A 17,402-nucleotide genomic window follows, 5' to 3' on the forward strand; every position below is an offset into this window, starting at 1 on the left:
GAATAATAAACCAGCCAAGCAGACCTGCAGGGAAGTGTGACAAGCCTGCTGGTTGCCAGGGCTACAGCAGCATAGCAGGTAGAAAGAGGCTGCACTAAGGGGCTGAAAGTTGGGGAATTGGCCAGACGCCCTCAGAGAGCTAACTTGACATTTTAAATTTTTTTCTTTTATTTAGATATAATTGACATATAATCTTACATTAGTTTCAGGTATACAACATAATTTTCTTCCCCTTGTGATCAGAAGTTTTAAGATCTACTCTCTTAGCAACTTTTAAATGTATGATATAATTAACTATTGTTAATTGTATTGTATATAATCACACTGTAGATTATATACCCAGGACTTATTTATCTTGTAGCTGGAAGTTTGTATCTTTTTTTTTTTGTCTTTTTGGGGCCACATCTGCAGCACATGGAAGTTCCCAGTCTAGGGGGTCGAGTTGGGGCTATAGCCACTGACCTACACCACAGCCACAGCAACGAAGGACCTGAGCCACGTCTGCGACCTGCACCACAGCTCACAGTAACACCGGATCTTAACCCACTGAGAAAGGTCAGGGATCAAACCTTCATCCTCATGAATGCTAGTCAGATTTGTTTCTACTGTGGCATGATGGGAACTCCCTGAAAGTTTGTATCTTTTGACCACCTTCATTGAATTCCTGAATCCCTCTCTCTGTCTCTCTGATAACAAATCTGATTTCCTTTTCTGGGAGTTTTTTTTTTTTTTTTTAAGATTCCACATATTAGTGAGATCATACAGTATTTGTCTTTGTCTGACTTAATTTCACTTAGTAAGATGCCTTCAAGTACCATCCATGTTGTTGTGAATGGCAGGATCTCCTTCTTTTTTTATGGATAAACATGAATGGATAAACAGCTTAAGTTGTTTCCATGTCTTGGCTATTGTAAATAATACTGAAGTGAACATGGAAGTACAGACTTCAAGTTATTGTTTATACTCCCTTCAAAGAGATCTCCAGAAGTGGAATTTCTGGATCATATGGCAGTTTTACTTTACATTTTTTGAGGAACCTCCAGACTGTTTTCCACAGTGGCTGCACCAATTTACAATCCTGATCTCTCGGCTCCTGGCAGATGAAGCCTCTGGATCACCCCTTAATTATAATGCGATGCTAAGAAGGCCTAGTGAAGAAAACAGCAAAATGAGTTAAGGCATGGGGTGGAAAGGACAGTTGCTGGGGAGCAGGGAAGAGGAGGGAAGGGGTGGAGAAGAGGAGGGACGGTCCCTCTTTATTACATGTAAGCAAGACGTCCCTCTCTCTGAGTCTTGACCCACAGTACGGCTCCTTTCCGGTCCCCGGAGATTCAGGGCTCTTGGAGGGAACTGAGTGTAAACTGATTCTGCTGCAGGATTCTGGCTGGGAGCCCGAGGGCTGGGGACAGTCCTCCAGGCAGGCAGGGCAGGGCAGGGCAAGGTAGGATAGGGGAGGTGCTTGCTGTTTGGTTTAATTCCTGGCCAGGGCTTGGGTAAGCAGAGAGCCAGCAGTGCCCACGTTTTCCTCATCTCCCTGTGTGTTCTCATTTCCCTCCCTCCTAGTCCAACACACAGTCATCTCAGGGAGATATGGGGCAGGGAGGGAGGGAAGCAGAACTAACCAGCAGTTCTTTTTGACTTTTGTGTTCTGAAAGTCTCTGTTGAGGGACCTTAGAGGGCTTTGCAGAAGGGTTGAAAGGTGGTGGCGAGGGGATTTGCGGAAGAAATGTAAAAGGTAGTAGGATTTCCCCAGACTGGAAGCAGCTTCCTGCGGCCTTGGTGGTGGTGGGTCAGAGCAGAACAGGGGAGACGGAGGAAGGAACATGTGGCTGCATGAGCCAAAGGGACAGTTGCCAGCATCCCAGGCTCTAGCTGAAACCCCAGTGTGGAGTTTGCGCCCAGATGCCATGGGTCCGTGGGGACCAGCGACATGGCGTGCACGTGCAGAGGGGCCTGTGGCACCCCTGCTAGCCTGTGTTCTCCCCCATAAGGGTGCTAGAGTGTATCCTGCCACACACCTCCCTACTTGCTGCAAGGTCGTGCTCCTTCCCTGGGGGCAGCCACATCCATGACTGGTTAACTCGGGACCATAAAGGCCTGGCTCTTGTCACCACAGCAGCAGGGCCACTGCAGCCTCAGAGCACCTTGTGTGGCAGGCCGAGGCTGCTGTTGACACTGCCTGGTAGCTTGGCTTCTCCTGAGTGCGTGGTTCAAAATTCCCACTACATAGATTGATGATACAGGGAGATCCACAAGCTGAAAGCTGCTCCAGTTATGGGGGCTCCACTCCAGTGGGGCTAAGTCACTGTCTATAAAATATCAGTGTGTATCAAATCTTATTCCGTTAGATTTAATTGCATTAATTCCACTATTCAATTCTGCCAAAGGTATGTCTAAGATTTTTTTTTTAATAACACAAAAAGCTAAAGTCTGGATGAGTTTAAAATAATAACCTTGTAAGAGAATCTGATTGAACGTGTCCCTGCATGGCACCAAGATCTGGGACATGAAAACTCCAGGTTCATGTTGATGGCATTAAAGAAATGGAAATAAAGGGTTTCTTTCTTCCTCCACTACTATTCATTACAGCATCCAGATATTTTTGTAAATGATTAAAAATCAATCTTAGTCCAACCCTCTGGCCTCAGACTCCCAAGAAAGGCTGCTCTTGAAAATCTGTGGCATGTTCATCTCGAGTGATCTGTGCGCGTGGGTCTCAGTGCTCCATGAAGGGGAGTGTGGAGTAGAGTGATGTCGTCCTGCGTCCATCCAAGAGTGCCCACTACGAACTAGGTCAGTCCTAATGCATCCTTGTGCTCTAGTGTCCACACAGTGCTCGGCACAGGGAGGGTCCTCTTGAACAGAGCCCCTCCGTCACTGAGACGAGGACCCTAGCTTAGAGTCTCCCTTTCTTCCTCGATCCCCACCTCCTTTCACTCAGGGCCTCCTCCTTTCACTCAGGGCCTCCTCCCCTAAGCCTGCTCTTCTGGTTAAGGGTGGTCTCCTCACTCTGCACCTGGACAGCCTCAGAACATGCACCCTGCTGCAGGTTATGCCCCCACTTGCGCATGGCTGCCAGCAGGATCTTTCTAAAACACAAAACAGATCTCATTACTTTCATGCCTAGGAATCCTAGAAGACAGGATTTCAGGCAGAAGTCCAAACTTCTCAGCAAAGCACTTAGTGTTTCTGCCCCCAGCTTCACTTCCTGCCACTCACCACCTGTCCCTCCCCACCCCCTGGCTCAGGGTCACCCTGGACTCCCAGCTGTGTGGGAACAGCACCCATCCTCTGAGGCAGTGAGGAGCAGGGCTCTGCAGTCAGACAGGCCAGGTGGTAAGTTCTGCTACTTACCAGCTCGGGACAACCTGCACAGGTTAAGTCTCTCTTTAAAGCTCCCCATCTCCTCTCCAGTAAAGCAGGACTGATACTCATGCCAATTTCCACATCAGTTCCACTCTTTCCTGTTCTACCTACCACCCAGGTTTGCTTGAGGACAAAAATGAGATTGTGAAGAATGCTTCGCAAAGTGCCAGCAAACGGGTCAAGGGTAAATGTGGGTGAATGCTGGCTGGGCAGAGAGATCTGGAACGGGTGCGTAAGAGGCTAACAGCAACTGCCCTGCATGGGCTCTGGGGGACTTTTTGACTTTCCCCATTGTATCTTATGTTAAAATATGTTATGACTTCCTGCAATACGGAGGTCTTATCAAGACACGGTTGGAAATGGTTTCCTCTCTAGAGCCTCCTTAACCCACCTGGACAGAATGGGTCTCCTGTACCCTGTACCTCCATCAGCACTTTGAACCTACTTGTGACCCCGCTGGCACAACTGGCCACAGTTCGTTTTACTGCCTGCCTTCCACACTGGACAGCACCCAGAATCTGTATTTCTGTGGGTCTCTGTATCCCCAGGACTCGCGTGTGTGTGGTGGACTCTCAGCGCTGGTTCCTTTGACTTGAATGGCAGGCTCTCTCACTGAGAATCGCCCAGGCACTGCATCCCCAGGCTTCGGTATTCTTCTGTTTAGTAACATTTTAGGAAATGCATGTTCTCAAAAGATACATTTTCTTCCATGAATCCACCGAACGTCAAGCTGTCCATTGCTGTGACAACGTAGGAGGGCAGGTCAGCAGTAAAGAATGCACAGGCAGCTGGGCCTTCTGCAAGCCCTGAGAAGTGGCTCCTCTTCCCCTCTCAGCTCCCTGGCACCCTGGGGGACTCCCTGTGCAAGCAGCTGAGCCAGGACCTTCTGAGTCTCGAAACACGCCGCCCTGCTCACTCGGACTTAGGCTTGTCCAGACACCTGCTTCTCCGGTAGCTCCAGCTGTCCCCTTGCTTTCTGAGAAGAGCCCTCCCAAGCCCAACTCCCCACAGGGCTCCAGCCTGTGGGCTCATCTGAGAGCAGAATTCTGGCCTGTATGTGAGAAGGCCAGGAAAACCAGGGCTCCTGGTTTTGAGGTAAGATGTGCTGATTCTTTTAGCAGGACGTGTTTGGGTTTTAAACTGTACTCTAGGTGACACTTCAAAATTTTATATATATATATATATATGTGTGTGTGTGTGTGTATATATATATATATATATAATTTTGTGGATATATATATATTCATTTCCTTACTTTGGGAAAAGGGCATAGGCAGAGAGTATAGTGAGTGAAATTTCACCCTTTAAAACTACACTTCGTGTTATCGGAAGAGTCAATGGGATTTCTGAAATAAAAATCCTACACACATATGTATTAATTGAATAGGTATCAAATTATAATCCAGTAAAGCAAGTTTAATTCAGTTAAGGTATAAGAGAATAAATAATGACTATACATTTAATTAAGTATAACATAGTCAAGTATGTTAAGTATGCATGCCACTTGATAATTTTAATGTAAGTAATCACTTATATAACTACCAACCAGGTGGAGCTATAGGATAGCCGGGAATTCCAGAAGTTTTCCTCATGGCCCTTTCCAATATATACACCCAGCTTCAAAGTAACCACTAGTGTGTCTTCCATTTACAGATGGTTTGAAATATTAGACTTGAATATATATTTTCTCCAGAAAGTCTTGTCTTCTGCAATTGTCTTGCTTTATAGCCAAAATCACATCTTGTGCATTTTATGGCCTTTGTCATTAAGAACCATGTTGCTTTTTTTTTTTTTTTTTTTACAACTGCAGTGGTGTTTTGAGGTTTGGGGATTTGAATATTCTTTTTAGATTTTATGTAGTTATTTCTGAAGTACTGTTAATCTGGTCTCTCAGGAATGCTGGCATTCAAGGCTTTTATGTAGATCATTCAGCTGGATAACCCAAGTTAAAAATAAGTAAGCTCTTTATTCCTTAAAAGATTTAAGATAACTTATAAAGAAAAATAAAAGAGATAATAGCAAAAACAAAAAAAAATAAATGTAGAGAAAAAAGGAAAACAAGGCATTCAAAATGATAAGCACTATTTTGGGGTTCTTAATATTTGGATTTTTAGATTATAAAGTTTCTTTCATTAGCTTATCTAATTTTAAACTATCAATCATCATGATAATTGAAACATGCTTAATGGACAGTTAAATGTTCTTATAGAAATAGACAAAAGATTGTCAGCTGGAAAGGGCATGATCCTGGTATTCATAAGGGCATGGATCCCAGTGAACTGTTGGGAAAGACAAATTAGTACCTACTTGAGCTCAATATCCTGCCTAACAGAATGCAACAGGTCTCTCTTTTCTCCTTTAATTATTTACTTTTTGTCTTTTTAAGACGGCTCCGTCGGTTCAGGCTAGGGGTCAAATTGGAGCTGTAGCTGTTGGCCTACACCACAGCCACAGCAACCTGGGATCCGAGCTGCGTCTGTGATCACAGCTCACGGCAACATGAGATCCTTAACCCACTGATCGAGGCCAGGGATCGAACCTGCGTCCTCATAAATGCTAGTCAGATTCGTTTCCGCTGAGCCACGACGGAACTCCTCTCTTTACTCCCGTAAATATGGAAACATCTCTTAATTAGAATTTCTCAAAGGGTGATCTTTGGGAGTGTCCTAACTTGGAAATGTGGCTCCCACTCCAGCTGGTTGGTAGGAACAGGTATCATGATGACAAGGGGCCACATCCGTCGTCCTCACCAGACTACTTACCATAGCGTCTGGTATGTAAAGGGCCGCTAGGAAACACTGTTGGTTGTTGGATGAAGGAATGATCCTCATTCCTTGCACCTCAAAGCTGGGAATGATCTGTCCCAGCACATGGCTCTCCTCCCTCGCCTGCCCTGAGAATTCTGATAAGCGCTTTCCCATCAGCCTGAACACATCTGTGCACATCTGTTACTAAGTGCTTTAACATGCTTCTCATTTTGCTTTTATCACAAAATGTGGTCCATCAGGCAGAGTTCTTATGACATAAGTGCTATTGCCTTAACTTTTTGGGAGAAAAGTCTATTTTTCAAATGACTAAAAACATATCTAGGAAACCACTGTGAGGTTTTAGTTGCTGTGATGAAGAGCACTCATACTTTTTGTGTGGAATGTCCTGTAAACCACTGGGCACATCTCGTTGGCAGGGTGAAAACATCTTACAGTTGGTTGTGGTTGATAAGGAATCATTGAAAATGGGTCCACTTTTGTGTACACTTAATGAACATTTAACGCTGCAGAAGAAACATCTATTTCAAATCCCCTCCCTCTCCAACGCATGCATTTGGTCATAACAGAAATCTCCGGTCAAGATCATGTTTCTCGGGAGTTCCCGTCATGGCGCAGTGGTTAACGAATCCAACTAGGAACCATGAGGTTGCGGGTTTGGTCCCTGCCCTTGCTCAGTGGGTTAACGATCCGGTGTTGCTGTGAGCTGTGGTGTAGGTCGCAGACGCGGCTCGGAACCCGTGTTGCTGTGGCTCTAGCGTAGGCTGGCAGCTACAGCTCCGATTCGACCGACCCCTAGCCTGGGAACCTCCATATGCCGCGGGAGCGGCCCAAGAAATAGCAAAAACAACAAAAAAACAAAACAAAAAACAAACAAAAAACCCAGAAAGGTTTGTGAAAAAAAAAAAAAAAAAGATCATGTTTCTCGAATCACCCCCATCAAACAAAGATAAAAGGTCCACCTGTAAAAATCATGATTCCTACTATGAAATCTTCATTTGAAGTAAAGAGAGAGGGAGAGCCATTTCCACTAGATGCTGTGTTTCATCCTCCACATCCTCAGTCCACAGGCTGTGCAGTAACACAAACCTCCTGTAGGTGGCTCTGCCTCTCTATTAGCTTCCTCTACTTGGAAGTGGCCACAAATCTTTAAACTCCAGTCCTAGTTCTGTTGGAGCTTGAGCTAAGGCCTCACTAGCCTGAATTTTGTGGATGCTGCTGCTGCAGAAGAGAAAGTCATTAGACATTTAAATAATGGGCAGTGGGAAAGTCCACTGATGGGCAGCACTGGTCTAGTCTCAGCAGAGCCGCAGCCAGCACCTCAATCTGGTGGTGGGGAGTGGTAAGTGTCTGACCAGTATTTCCAAACATGTATTTTTCAAGACATGAATCTGGCAAGATTCTCAGCAAACAAAAAAGCGCTGTAGTTTTTTTTTGTTTTGTTTTGTTTTTTTCTTTTTAGGGATGCACCTGTGCCGTATAGAAGTTCCCTGGCTAGGGGTCAAATAGGAGCTCTAGCTGCTGGTCTGTGCCACAACCACAGCAACACAGGATCTGAGCTGCGTCTGTGACCTATACCACAGCTCACAGCAATGGAGGGTCCTTAACTCACTGAGGAGGCCAGGGATAGAACCTGCATTCTCATGGGTACTAGTTGGCTTTGTAACCTGCTGAGCCACAACAGGAACTCTGGGCACTGTAGCTAAATAAATTTAGATAAAGCTGTATCCTTTTCTCTTTGGAGTATCATAAAGCATATTAGTATTTTAAAATCTCCAAAAAGTCCTGCAGGAACTTTAATTTTGCTGAACTCGGGATTTTATGAACTCAGAACCTACTAATATCAAGTACTGCCATGTTCTGTGGATTGCATTCCTGGAGCTGACTATATCCACAGTGTTTCTGAGGGTGAGGGCAAGAAACTGGAGCCCCTGTACTTTCCTAGGTAGGAGGAGGGTGCAGCAGAGGCTCTCCCCTTTGGCAACTCTGCCAAGTGACCAGGTATCATGGGAGAGGATGAGTGTGTGAACTATCCAATGCATATTGTGGAAACTGCCCAATCCTTCCACGAACTGGGAAAGGGGAAATCCCATTTATTGGGTGTTTTATCTGTGCCAGCCGCTGGGCTAGATTCTATCTTTTTTATTTTATTTTTTTTGTCTTTTTAGGGCCACACCCGCAGCATATGTAAGATCCCAGACTAGGGGTCAAATCGGAGCTGTAGCTGCCAGCCTGCACCACAGCCACAGCCAGATCTGAGCTGCATCTGCGACCTACACCACAGCTCATGGAAATGCTGGATCCTTAACCCACTGAGTGAGGCCAGGGATCGAACCCGCATCCTCAGGGACACTAGTCGGGTTTGTTACTGCTTAGCCACAACAGGAACTCCTAGATTCTTTTTATGCATAACAAATGTATTTTTCTTGGCATTTCCTGAGCAGGTAGAATCTCCACTTCACAGGAGAGAAGACTGATGAGCAGAGAGGCAGTGTCACTGCTTGAGTTTGCATGTTAGCCAGTGGCAGAATCAAGACTGAAACCAGCTGGCCTCCAATGCTCTTATTTTGTATTTTGCTTTGTTTTTAAGATGCTCTAGCAGAGAATTATTGAGAATATTTTGGTAAGGAGGTACGTTGCAGTGATTTAACTTCAACAGCCCGTTAAGATGTACAGGAAGAAGTGGACCACACATAGGAGACCCAGGTAAAAATGCCAGTGTTACCACTTTCTGGCTGGGTGGCCCTGGGCAAGTTATTTAACCTCTTTGAGCTCCAATTATCTCATCTTAAAAGAGGAATTATTTAGGGAGAATTACATTAGAACTAAGAGTATGGACTAAATACATATATACCTAGCTCCAAACTGTCTATGCAGTCCCGTGAGCCAGCTGTTGCTATCCCCAGCAGCCACATCAAGCAGTGGCTATTCACATTCTGCTTGGGGCTCTGAAGCATTAGTCTGAATGGCCAGCTGTGGGGCAATACAACTCAGGTTGTCTCTTCCACACCTCTCGGGTGTCGGAGCCTTGGATGTTGGCCAAGCCCAGGTCAGAGAGTAGACCCGAAGCAAGGTCCCAGTTATCAGAAGTCAGAGCTAAATTTAGGATGCAACTGTGAAAATGCATACTCAACAAGCTCTGTGAAGAAGGGAGGTGAGTAATTATCTGGCAAGTTTGATTAATGTAGACAGGTCATGTGGATAATTTGTCCAGTTCTCAGCCAAGCAGACTCTCCCTCTCCCCAGTATATTTCTTCTCTGAACCACCTTAGTCCTCACCCCAGGATCCTCTTCATATGTCTTACCCTGGTTGTATGAGGTTTTCTTTTGTGGGAATTATTAAATCTTTGCTCTGAACCCTTCCTTCAGACCTAAGATTGCAAACTGGTGACCTGGGTATGCCATCGGCCCTCACAATGTTCAATTTGGCCTGCACAGGTTAAGAAAACTGAGCTTCCATTAGAAAATTTGGGGATTTCATATGCAAATTTAGATTTTGCTACAGTTTGATTCAGCTTTTCCATCTGAAGAAAATGAAATGCTAATTCAAAAAGATACATGCGCCCCCTGTGTTGACAGCAGCACTATATGCAATAGCCACGACATGGAAGCAACCTAGCTGTCCATCAGTAGACAAATGGGTAAAGAAGGGATGGTATATGTATACAATGGAATATTACTCAGCCATAAGGAAGAATAAAATTTTGCCATTTGCAACAACATGGATGGACTTGGAGGGTATTATGCTAAATGAAGTGAGTCAGACAGAGAAAGACAACTACTGTATAATATCACTTGTATGGGGAATCTAAAAAATAAAATAAAGTAGTGAATATAACAAAAAAAAGAAGCAGACTTAGAACAAACTAGTGGTTACCAGTGGGGAAGTGGAAGGGGGGAGGGGCAAGATAGGGGAAGGAAACCAAGAGGTACCAATGAGCTACGAGGATATGCTGTGCAGCACAGCCAGTATTTAATAATAACTTTAAATGGAGTATAATCTGTAAAAATATTAAATGCACCTGAAACTAATGTAATATTGTAAGTCAACTATACTACAATAAAAATTTAGATTTCTGCTTCAACTTGAAAAAATAGGAAGATGGAGCCACACAGGACCTGAGTTTCCCCCAGGGCCACAGAAGTAGTTGCTGTTCCTTCTCAGTGCCTTTGGTTTCCTCTTGCCCACAAAGCTCACCCCAAAGTTACTGCACCAACTGGAACTTGTTAAAAAAAATGCAAAGTCTCAGTCCCTACCCTAGACCTACTAATACAGAATTTTGGAGGGTGGAGGCTAAAAATATGTGTCTTAACGAGCCCTCCAGGTGATTCTGATTCAGGCCCAAGTTTAAGAACCATGTGTTTGGAGATCCTTGAATGATATCATGGTTTTTGCTCAACCTGCACATTAGACTGTAATGAAAACTTGGTCTCTCGGAGTTCCCATAATGGCTCAGAGGTTAACGAACCCGACCAGTATCCATGAGGACGCGGGTTTGATCCCTGGCCTTGTTCAGTGAGTTTAAGGATCTGGCATTGCTGTGAGCTGTGGTGTGGGTGGAAGACACAGCTCCAATCTGGTGTTACTGTGGCTGTGGAATAGGTCTGCAGCTATAGCTCCGATTCGACCCCTAGCCTAGGAACCTACATATGCCACAGCGTGGCCCTAAAAAGACAAAAGACAAAAAAAAAAAAAAAAGCTTGGTCTTTCATTCAACCAGACATCTAATGCACAGGTCTACATGGATCACTTATATGTAACAAACACTCTGCTAGATGCTGCTGATATAGAGGTGACCCAGATAGACAGTGTCTTGCTCTCACAGAGCACGCAGTCCAGTGAGGAATAGAGACAGAGACGTCAGTTTTGTCACCTGCATCTATTAATGGGCCGCATCAGCAATTTGCAAGCTAAGTTCTGGTCTGGAGCTCTGCAGGGGGAGGAAGTAGAGAAAGAGGCGAAGGAAGGGGCTCAGTCCCACTTTCAGATTAACCTGAGCATCTCTGTCTATGCCTTTTATATTTTAGAGTTTCAAGTGAGACTGAATTGGGGGGAAAAGAGTTCTGCTGTTGAAACATTTTGAACACAACTGAACACAATCATTTAGGTACTTTCAGTTCAAAAATGCTAAGAAACACACCGGAGCACTAGCAAACATTTTTCTCTTTTAGGTGAAGGGTGGGGAGAAGAATCCTAAAAAGCCCATCCCACATCACATCCATCAGGATGGGTATCATAAGAAAACAACAGAAAAGTGTGGGTGAGGATGCACACATATTGGAGCTCTTGCGCATCGCTGGTGAAAATGTAAAATGGTGCAGCCAGTGTGGAAAAGAGTATTGTGGTTCCTAAAATATCAAACACAGAATGATCCTATGATCCAGCAATTCAACTTCTGGGTTATACTGAAAAGAACTGAAAGCAAGGACTTACGTTTCTGTACACCAATGTCATCGGCAGCACCTCAACAGCCGAAAGGAGGAAGCGACGCAGTGTACTTGAGGGGAGGGTGGATATGATCTGGAAGACAAAATACCAAAGACAATAACTTGTAAACACTCCCAGGAGATCCAGATAATTGTAATCTTCCAGAGCCTCAGGTATTTTCTCAGGGAGAGAACTGCTTCATGGCTCGGTGATCTCAGCCACACGATGGTTTGAATCTTTAGCCCTGTGGTCCCCACGCTTTGATGTGCTTCAGGCTAATGTGGAGAGCTTTGTTAAAACACAGGCCACTGGGTCCCATCCCCAGAGTTTCTGATTTAACAGGTCCTACAGGAGGTCTAAAAATCCGTATTTCCAGGCAATGCAAATGTCAGTCAGGGACACTTTGAGAACCACTGCTCTCAACAGCTTAGTTTTCAGTTAAGAAGGAATGAAACACAGATGGGAGGGAAAAGCCGACAGGGAGGGTGATGGATATGCACGGTGAGAGGGCAAATAAGGATGGACTCAGTTCAACTTGGATTCCTATGTTTCCTGCCCCATCGCTGTGGTCTGGGGGCAAGTAGCTCGATTTCCTCATGTTTAAATTGCAGAACTTTTTTGAGGATAAGAAACTCAGTGTGTGTAACTCCTGGCTCTGTGTTCACTTAAAGGTGTCTACCATTTTGTTAGGTTAGCCGGGTGGGGGGAGGCGTTGGGGACAACATGAGCATATTAGAGCCTGAGGGCAGGGGCGCCCAGGAGAGGAAAGGAAGCATTGGAAGAGCCAGGGAAAGGGGAGCAAAAACCAGATCCACAGTTTTGCATAGGCTTGGCTTTGTTCCAAGCTCAATAGGTTTTCAAGCCCCCAAAAGGTGGTGATTGGTTTTTAAAGATGTCCATCTAACCACAAGCCAGGCCCACTTGCTCTAAATCATCTTTAACGTCTCAGCTGGCTGGAGTGCACCATGAGTCACTCACAAGTGGGTTGAAATCTGGAGACCCCCTAAAGGCCCAGAGGTACAACCTCTCAGACCCAAGGCACTCTCAGCTGATTGAACATGATGGGAGCTGTGTTCCAGTGTATCAACTGGTCTCCTGTTGTTCACCTAGCCATCCCCTCTTCAGTCATCACTGGTCAGTGTCACTGTCATGAATGAGCACTTCTCATTGGTTTGGACATCATGGGGCAGGTCCAAGTTCCCTTCCCTGGTCTGGTTTTCCGAGGGAAAGCTGAACACCGGCCTCAGGCCTGTGTTGACACAGAGTCTGGGGAAACACAGGGATGCACGACAGGCTTCCAGGTAGCGTGGGGAGCCACCTGGCTTACGGTGCCTTATTCTGCTCCCCTGCCATGGCAGCCAGGGGACATGCTGACAGATCACGACGATGCTGCTGAGTGACCTGGCAGTGCCTACGTCATCAGCAAGCTCTAAAAAGCAGAAACGCTCACAGGTATTGGATCCCTGTCATTGTGTTGACTCATTTATTTTTACTATCTTCTCTAAGGAAAAAAAATGTGGATGGAAACAACAATAATGCAACAGCATTCAACCGTTTAGACTGTGAAGTGATGAAGTCCAGGTCAACTTTACTGGGGGAAGGAAAATGGGCAGCTCCACCACTGGGTGCAGCTCCAGCCCCAGATGCCCCCTTACTGTGTGCTTAAGCTGCTCGTAGAGGAGACTCCAGGGAAACTGGCCCTGGTGGTGGCAGCAGTGCTGAGGAGGCTCACACCAGCGTCTGTCAGGGAACCTTCTGGTTTCACTGTTCAGGATGGGCCCATTGCGCAATGTGTGCTTGTAGAAAGCTGAAAGGAAGCGGGTTGGGAAACACTTCTCCAGCCTGCCATTCCCAGCCTGTGTTCTGCAGGAAAGCAGCTCTGTAAGATGTTATCTGAAGCACCATGCAAAAGTGATCTGAAAAGTTTGGCAAGCACTTCCCTCTAGACCTGCCCCACCCGTGGTCAGCAGACTTGTTGCACAAAGTCAAGCCAGGAAAGAGAAACATTTCTAGGTTCCACTTTAAAAAAGGAAAGAGATGTTTTAAGTCAGGAAGTACAAAATGCACAAGTGTGCTTGGATCCTCTTTTACTGGCCCCTCCCAGAGGAGGAGGCAGGAGCTTATTCTTCTTCTTCATGGGATTGGTGACTTTCTTGCTCCTTCTGTCTGTTTTCTCCATGTGCCCAGCATGTGGAGTTCCACAGGGGCCCTCCTCAGAGGCAGCCTTGGTTCAGGACTCAACCCCAGACAGCTACGCGGCCCTGGCTGAAGGTGACCTAGGGGAGGAGGCAGAGCTGGTCAGCCCGCGGCCAGGGAGGCCTTTCTAGGACACGCTAGGAGCAAGGGAATCAATCTCATTTAATTTAGTTTCTTGCTCTTGAGGTTTTACCAGGGATAGATCACAAAGCTGGAAGACCACTGCATGCTTATCTCTCTATACTAGACTGTAAATTCCTTGAGAGACTTGCCTTGCACCTGGTACATACTATGTATGTTTTATGAAAACTTGAAAATAATGTATATTCTCTAAATGTGGGGCATAGTTAATATACATCCAAGTTGTTCATTAAGATGTTCAAATCTTTTATTTACCTGCTGATTCTTGTAGGCTTGTTCTGTTCATTTCTGTGACAACTGTGCTCTGAGATCTTTTACTGTGATAGTGGATTTGACACTTTCTTTTTTGAGACTGTTAGTTTTTACTTTGTATGACCTGGGACTGTGTTATTACAACCACACAGTTCAGAACCATTCCATCTTTCTAGCAAAACTGTTCCTTTCATCAGTATGTAATGGCCACATTTATCCCTGATCATGGTTTTTGCCTAAAATGAGGCCACTGGCCTCTCCATTGCACAGCCCACCTGCTTTCTCAGATGCATCTTCTCCTTTGGGATCGGCAGCATCTGGGCCTGCCTATTGTGCTTTGTGAAAGTCCACTCTCCCTTGGCCACTGCTGTTACATTCTCCTGGTTTTCTTTTTAAGCTTGTTTCTTTAAAAATAAATGACATGATGATGAAAATATCAAGTGCTATCATTTAAATTCAGACCGCATTGTTCCTATTTCCTTTGAAAATGAGCACCCTCTGAATAAAATACCACCCTCTCTCTGTTCTTCACCTGCCAACTCCCGTTTATCCTTCAATTCTCAGTGTGGGCCTCATCTCCTCCAGGAAGCCATCCATGAATCCTCCCCCAACCCACATCAGAGCACCCGCACAATGGGTAGGAGGTTCTTCAAATGTCCTTTCGGGCTTTGTGTGCAGCCCATCTTCTTGGAATCTTTACATTCTAAGTGCCATCTAGTCACCTGTTTTGTGAATGTACCACATCAACTTCTCTGTTCCATTACATTTCTGGGCTGGCATGAAGCTAAAATTCCATAAATGCAGTCAAATTCAACAGACAGCTTTCCCCAGTCTCACTGTGGGTACTTTTTTTTTTTCTTTTCTTTTTTTTTTTTTGTCTTTACCATTTCTTGGGCCACTCCCACGGCATATGGAGGTTCCCAGGCTAGGGGTTGAATCAGAACCGTAGCCTCCAGCCTATGCCACAGCAATGCAGGATCCAAGCCACGTCTGCAACATACACCACAGCTCACGGCAACTTAACCCACTGAGCAAGGTCAGGGATCGAGCTTGCAACCTCATGGTTCCTAGTCGGATTCGTTAACCACTGAGCCACGATGGCAACTCCTCACTGTGGGTACTTTTCAAACTTCAGTCCAGTTTTCTGCTGAGAGTCTCTCAAACCACTCACATCTCCTAGGCTTAACTCACACCCCCGGACTGATGACTTCCCATGTCCCTGCCTTGAACCCTGTCCTCCCTCTGAGCTCCATCGCACATCTCAGGAGCTCTGGGAAACGATCCCACTTGCCAGTGGGCACCTGAATGCGCACTGTCTTAAACCACATACATCCTCATCCTCTGTCAACCTCTTCCTTCTCTCAGTGTCTATTTTTTTTCCCCAAAGGCCCTCCATTTTCGAAGTCATTCATCCTCATCCTCAGCAGTCCCCTTATTTTAATCCGTGACCACCCATGCACTCAGCTCTGTTGATTTACCCTTTTGACTTGTATTTTTGTCTGTCCCTACTTCTCAGCTCCCACTGCCCTGACCCTGCTCCAGGCAGTCATCCTTTGCGCTGAAATATGCACCCCTCCTCCCAACCCGAACCCCTCTCTCCAGGCTGCTTTCATGGGCCCCTTTCCCAGCTGTACCCCGTCCTCACCTCTCAGCCTCTTTTTCATTTCTCCTTGGTGCTGCCTTCTGCCCAGTCAGGCTGGTTTTCCTGCCAACCAGAGCAGAACCCTCTTCCTTTCCTCTACTGGAGCTTCCTTGTCACATCTCTCCATCACCACAGATTAAACTATTTGATGGGTGTGGGCACTGATAAATCCTGATGGACACCAACCCATCAGGATCATGGTCCAATCAGAACAGACGTCTGCCACGCACAATGCACGCTGCGCAGGAACAGATCTGCTGCCTATTAGACTAAAACTACTGGGTTTTCAAGGTCCTGCCCAATCTTATCAGTGACGCAGAACAGTCCTGGCTGCTTGGGCGTCACTGTTTTCTCTCCTCATCTGAGTTACACTCTTCACGTATAATTAAAGAGAGGTCTTTGCCATTTACTAAAGCTTTGTGTGAGCTTCTCTTTATTTCTTCAAATAGACTGAGAGCTCCTTGGGTCAGAAACCACACTTGACATCAGTAGGTCTCAAATTGTGGTACCTGAAACTGCAGCATCAGAGTCACCTGGGAACTCAGACATGCAAGTTCTTAGGCTCTCTACCCCAGACATACTGAATTGGAAACTCTGGGACTGGGGCCCAGTGATCGAATTTTCATCACCTTCTGGGTGACTAAGATGCATGCTCAATGTGGGAACCACCTTGTAACATAATGTGGGGCCACTGAGTGAAAGTCTTCATGGCAGGATCCCAATAAAGACTTATCTTGTTAATCAAAGGTTTATTCTGTCTTTGTATCCTGCGTGGTGCATGGGATTAATTATTTGTAGCATAGATACTTGGTTTGGATTAAACAAACATTTAGTAATCACTTGGTGTATGATAGATTTGAGACTGGGGACATTTGTGCTACTGATGACTAACAACAATATTTATGGAAAGCGTAATTTGAGCTCTGTTGTAAGGTAGGACCTAAGCAAAATATGACTATTCATTGACATTTTAATATGTTTGAAGTTAGTTTGTAATTTATAACTGATTGCATGTCATAAAGATGTGTCTTTCAATCAATAATGTTTTAGATGCAGTTAAATTCGTTAGAAAATGTGTAGTCCTTCCAGTGTTCATTGCAGCACTATTTACAACAGTCAAGACATGGAAGCAACCTAAATGTCCACTGACAGAGGACTGGATAAAGAAGATGTGGTACACATATACAATGGAATATTATTTAGCAATAAAAAAAGAATGAAATAATGCCATTTGTAGCAACATGGATGGACCTAGAGATTATCATACTGAGTGAAGTAGAGTCAGACAGAGAAAGACAAATATCATATGATATCACTTATAAATGGAATCTAATAAAAATGATACAAAAGAACTTATTTAAAAAAGAGAAATAAACTCACAGATTTCAAAATCAATCTTATGGTTACCACAGGTGAAACCTTTGTGGGGAGGGAAGAATTGGGAGGGTGGGAATAGCATATACATACTACTGTATAAAATAGATGACTAACAAGAACCTATTGTATAATACACGAAAATCTCAATAGTTTGTAATAATCTATATGGAAAAAAGAATATATTTATATGTATGACTGATTCGCTTTGCTGTATGCCTGAAACTAATACAACATT

The sequence above is a fragment of the Phacochoerus africanus genome, chromosome 16 (assembly GCF_016906955.1).
Source record: "Phacochoerus africanus isolate WHEZ1 chromosome 16, ROS_Pafr_v1, whole genome shotgun sequence".
Classification (NCBI taxonomy): Eukaryota; Metazoa; Chordata; class Mammalia; order Artiodactyla; family Suidae; genus Phacochoerus; species Phacochoerus africanus.